Consider the following 6,000-nt stretch of genomic DNA (forward strand, 5'->3'; position numbering starts at 1 on the left):
GAGACTTTGGTTCTCAGGAAGAAAGCAAAATATGGGAACAATTAAGATGTTTGCAATTGTATTTCTCAAATGATGCTTGCACAGTATCAAAAAAAGTTCAAGAGTGTCAGACTAAGAATGTATGTATCTATTAAATTTTTCTTTTAATTATATGAAAAGGGTGGTTCCATTGCTTTCATCTGTTTGGGTTCTCTTAAATGCAAGGTAAGTTTCCTATTATGCAAGAAAATGAGTTTACCAAGCAGACTGGGATTTCCAGGCACTGCTCCACTATAATTCACTGTAACTGAGCATTAATCATGATTAATAATCTATCATTCCTGTGGTTTAGGAAAATAAAAAGGAGTACTTTATTGAGAAACTGCCCTTTCTCTTAGCATACTTCATATAATTGCACAATGGAACAATTCTAGGGAATTCATTATTCTGCTGGTAATGATCTAGATTTCCTTAACATTGCACACGAATGGGAATTGTTGCCATCTGATGGATGTTCCATGGCCTGTACAAAATGAGTTGGTGGGTGCAAGCCAATTCATAATGGATGTGTGCCCATATCACAAAAAACACCATTATAATTGGTACCCTTAGGAAAAATGCCAACGTCTGAGTGTAAACAGAGCACTTTCTGTCCCAAGAGTTCGCGCTTCCATGGTCAGAGTTGAAGCACAACAGAATGAGCAATGCTGAACTGCATCTGCTGCCTCTGTAAAGGGCTTTGCTCTCCTGAGGTAGCACTTGGCATCTTGGACCCTCTCTAAAATAAGAAAACTCACTCTGAAGGGCCACACTTGTGCCTCTTCCCCCACCATCACTAAAGTCATCGTGGGGGTTGTGCAGGTATAAAATGTAGAGGAGACAGTCATTGCTACAGTCCATAATTTCATAATTTGCTCTCTTTCTAAGTGTATCCAGAAAAAAATATGCTGTCACTAAATGAGAAGTGTTTGTTCACCAAGCCTCATTTGAAATCTGAGAAATCTTCCTATCAGAAGGTGCTGAAAGTCACTGATTTACCATTTCCTAGTGCTTTCCAGTGGGAGACACCATTTTAGTTGTATTGAAGAGGGATCAGGGACTTCCGACAGAGAAGTTCATAGGTCACTGGAGTACATTGCTTATAAAACAGAAGAATGAAGATATCTCATGGACATTCTATTGATGGCAAGCAGCTTAAACAGCAAAGTAGTATTGGAAAAGACTTCTTCCTTATTAGAGAATCCTGCAAATCAATCAGTCATTCACATGCCCAGTATATTGGAATGACCATGGTACAAAGAGAGGAAAAAACCCCACCTTATCCAAATACATGAAAAAATCACCATCAATGTCATTAAAATGCAGACTCAATTTATATTGCCAGTTTTGCCATGCTTCCTACAAAGTAAAAAATAATGCCAGAGAGCAGTGAGGAAAATATTATTAGATCAACTGTATAAAAAGCATGAATGATTCCATTAGCAAGCACAGCTGAGAAAAGACAGGATTTAAATCAAATCTAAATATGATAAGATTATACAGCAAAAGTGGCATGTCCATTTTAGAAAACATACAGAAGAAGCAAAACAAAAGCAGAATTTGGGTTTTATGTCATAAAACATGTTCCATCTCACACAACATTTAAAAACCTGATGGAAGTGTCCAGTCAGCTCTGCAATTTTATACTGTATTTGTACTAGATGAGTCACAAATGCGCAGGTAATTTAGAAGAACACTCTTTGCTCATCTCTCTTGCAGTGTATTTGCATCATCCTTCCCTTCAGAGAGTAACACTTGGTACAGTCATCACACAAACCCTTCTAATGGAACAGCAAAGCTGCCCACAGAACCACAATTCCACTTCCTAAAATCTTTTGGGGTATTGTAACCTGGTGTTGCTCCACGTGGAAGGTGAAGCAAAATGTACCAAATTTGGGTGTTAAGTGGGACAGCCAATAGTTTAAAATAAAAGGATCAGATTTTCTAATGTGCTCTCTTTTGTAACAGGAGAGTTCAGTCTCCACTTCATGAGGCTTTTCATCAAAAATACAGATGGAAAAAATCATTCTCCAAGAAGTATTTTTTGGATACTGCTGTGTCAAAATAAATTCTCCTGTATATGTATATGGAGAGAGAGAAAGAGAGAGAGGTAAAGGATGAAGAAGCAGGAGGAGATGGAGTGTCTTTGAGTAATGTAACTGAGAGCAGTTGTTCCTCACTTGTGCTCTCCGATTGCTCTGTGAAGTTTTCTCTTGTGAGGGTAATCCTTGTGATTTCTGCTGCACCAGAGGCAAATGAACCATGGGATGAAAGCAGGATGAGCCTTTGCCCCAGGCCTCAAAGATTTCTGCTTCCTCATGTGCTGCCCACTCCTGTCCTTGTTTACATCCAGGTGGTCTCTCTGATATAATTTTTATTTGTAAGGGATTTCACCACAGTTCAAAATCAGGAGTGGAGAAGGACACACATCAGTATTCATCTTCTCAAAGATATAATCAAATATTAATCCATTTTAAACCCCTTGATTTTACTATGCATTTCAATTTTTCCTGTAATCTATAGCCCGTACACACCATAAAGTCATCACTGAGAGGGGAAGGTGGAAAAATCCAGCTACCTTTCCAAATGGAAATCAGAATATATATTTTTAGCTACATTAAGCCAACTGCATGCAGCTCTGCACACTTATGTAATTCCCACATAAAAATAATCCATAATATTCCAGAGGAACAAATCCAATTCTTAGTCATATAAATTTTCATATAAGTCCATCAAAACCTATTCCAAAAATGTCTCAGTCTTTTTGAGTGCTAGAGTTGGAACAAAAGAGCGAGTCCTTTAAAATGCCTTTGGAGCTTCCAGGGATGTTAAATCTAATTGCCCTTAGCATAGCACCGATCCACAAAGGTTTAAGTCATGGAAAATGTATTTTACCTTTATACAAGGTATACTATGCAAAGTTTATCGTGGCACAGTAAAGTCGTGTCTAACTTGCTTCGTGCAAATTTCAGACAGAAAGAAATTAACCTCTGATGCTTCACTTTGACTAACCAGGACAGAAAAATGTGTCTTCTCACTGCAGACACACAACATTGTATTAAATGATATGATGCAGCATGATAAGATATGATAAAATGTCCATTTGTGCACTTGGGTCTATATGTGCATATAGAAATTCATATTTAAACTCACAGATATTTATAGCAAGGTCTCTATGTTCCAAGAAACAAGAAAGGATAGAGAGTAGGCAAAGATTGATTGTGATAGAAACCTTCTTAAGACAAAGCCAGAACCAACACTATTTGTTAATACCCTTAGAAGCTAGAATCATCCCAGCTGAGCCTGAGGATAAATTTTCCAGGGAAAGAGTTGTTCATGACAGAGGGATCATTTGCTAAAGCAGCACCATGGGTGTTGGGAAATGCTCCTTTCCCTGGAGAGTTCCACAGGGCTTTGCCACCCCACAGAAAGAGGAATGACCCAGGCCCTTGCCTGGCAGCCTGGAAAGCCCTGAAGACTCAGGTCAACCTTCTGTTCCATTTAATGAAATATTAAATAATAACTAGAAGAAAAAACCTTCCCTGTTTATCCCAGAAAAATTTCTCTTTGACAATCCTCCTGCACGAGGTTTTAACTTTCTAAAATCTATCTGAACAAATATTTTTCCCCAACATTCAGAATCTCTGGTGGAATAAACTCTGTTCTGCTTTTGCCCATAATGGCTCTGTCACAAGCCCTGTTTATAGGAGTAACTACATCGGAGCCAGAGAGCTCATAACTTTACAGACAAAAGAGGGAACAATACAAGTCAGCACAGTCTGCCATGGGAAAGCAGAACAAAGGGACCAAGGACGGCTTTTTTTCCCCTCAGAGAACTTTATTTCTCAGCTAGAAACCTGATCTGCAGCGAGGGGAGCCAAGGGACAAGCCGTGTTTATAACACAGCCAAGGATGCCATTCCCTCAGCTCAGTCCCCCAGCACACTCAACACTCCTAAGCTACATCTGCTCTATAAAGGCCCAAGAAAACTTAGGCAGCCTTAAAAAAAAAAAAAAAATTTGCAATGGCACGTCTTCTTAACCAGCATCATGGAAAAGTCATGCTGCTCTGCATATAGCCTTCAGGATTGTGTCTGTAACACTTGAAATGCTGCCCAAGTCTGGCTCCGCTCGCGCTAACAGGTACTCTGTGTGCTTCTGCATCTTTTCCTACAAGCAAATGTTGCAACTTTCCCATTGCGACAGCTGTAAGAGGCATTCACTTTACTCTGTTTTTCCTTAACACTCCCGATTCCTTTTATATCTAGTTGGGAATACACTCAAGCGCTAATGGCACTTGTTCAGCCATCCAGGGAAGGCGCAGCGTCGCCTTCCTAGCTATTTGTATTTCTTCATTTTGGCAATCTGAACTTTGCCAAGATCCAAATGCCTGATATTTAACTTAGATTACTCTCTCTTAAGGTCAGAAGGCACCAGTAATATTATCTGGCAGCACAAAATCGGCATCTACTTGGAGAAAGGAGATTTTAAATCAATCATTCCTCCCTCTTACTCATGTAAGTGAGAGGATTCCAGGTGCCAGGTTATTAAGTCACCACTGACAGATGAGACAGGTGATAGACCTGCATCCCTATGCTATCACTGCTGGTTTGGTAACCTCAAGGGATGTGGCTCCAGCTGCACAATTGGGATCTACAGCTGCTGGTGTTTGCTGATTGCTCAGCACAGGCCCCTTCTGCCACTGCCTGATGGAAAAGTCCCAAGGGAACGAGCAGAAATATACCTCTTAAGGTTCCAAAGACATTGCTTCATGGAAAAGGACCTCCTCTGGGGTTTCAGACCATAAACACTTTCAGCTGTCAGCCCTATGGGGTGGTTCAAAGCATAGGGAACAGCACCAGTGCAGCCCTGCACAGTGGAAAGTGGCCCAAACCACCTTGTGAGCCACTTGCAGATCTTTGAACCCATGTGGAGAAAGTGGCTTGAATGGGATAAGAGGAAATGGCATTAAAAGCCCTACAAAAGCCATTGGTAAGGCACAGCCAGCAAAGCTGCAGGGGAGCTAAAGGACTGTGGCAACAGCCAAAAAATTCAGAAACTCCTTCAGCAACCAGGAGAGAGACAAACCACCACCCAGGCGGGTCTGACATCAGGGTTTTGAACAGGAGCCTTCAAAGTTGGGGTTTTTTTTATGAGGCTCCTTTTCGTGAGGCAGGGCACAGCAAATACTCCATTTAAGGCTTCCGTGGAGTAGAACCAGAAATATCCAGCCTTGCAAATATCCTCCCCAGCCAAGCGCGGAGCCGAGACATGCAAAATGAGCGCCCGTCAGCTCCGTGCCAGCGCAACAGAAGGCAGAAGTGCTTCAAGGAACTTGTGACAGGTTCTCTGGATGCACCAATTCGAGATGGGCCAATCCCTGCTTGAAATGTGCAAACTCTCACACTCCTTGGCATGACCGCACAGCCAAAATGCACATTTTTTAAAAGGATTTAAAGAAAACACGACCAAAGGGACAGGAACGTGGAAGAATTTGGCAATGGGGAGCAGATGCTTCCTAGGGAGGAGACAGGACTTAGTTTGAAAAAGGTTTGAGGGAAACTTTAAATATAGAAGTTGAATGAAGTCGCTGAAATTTGTTTTATGGGAAAATGTCTAAGTTAGAGGGGGGACTGCACCCTAAACAGTCACACCTAGGAGAGCAACTCTGTGGAGATTAACTTGGGGGAGTTAGGCAACTTAAATGGTATAAATATCAGGGTTCTGGTCTACCTACAGCAGCTGCTGCTGGCAGCCACTGCCACAAGCCATCACAACCCAGGTTAGCCAGGTTTTGTCATCACTGCTTTTTAACAACCCCTCTGGAAGCCCAGGGGTGACGCATCTGGAATGGCTGCAGCCAGAGGGAGAGCAGGCATGTGGGGCTGGAGTGGGAAAGAGAGAGAGGGGGGATCAAAATATATTTAAGGCACAAACAAGAAGAGCAGAGATTCAAGATGAACTCCAAGGTTGCTGGCAAGGA

Source organism: Melozone crissalis, unplaced genomic scaffold (genome assembly GCF_028551555.1).
Source record: "Melozone crissalis strain CALT ecotype California unplaced genomic scaffold, PUWL_Pcris_2 ptg000029l_1, whole genome shotgun sequence".
Classification (NCBI taxonomy): domain Eukaryota; kingdom Metazoa; phylum Chordata; class Aves; order Passeriformes; family Passerellidae; genus Melozone; species Melozone crissalis.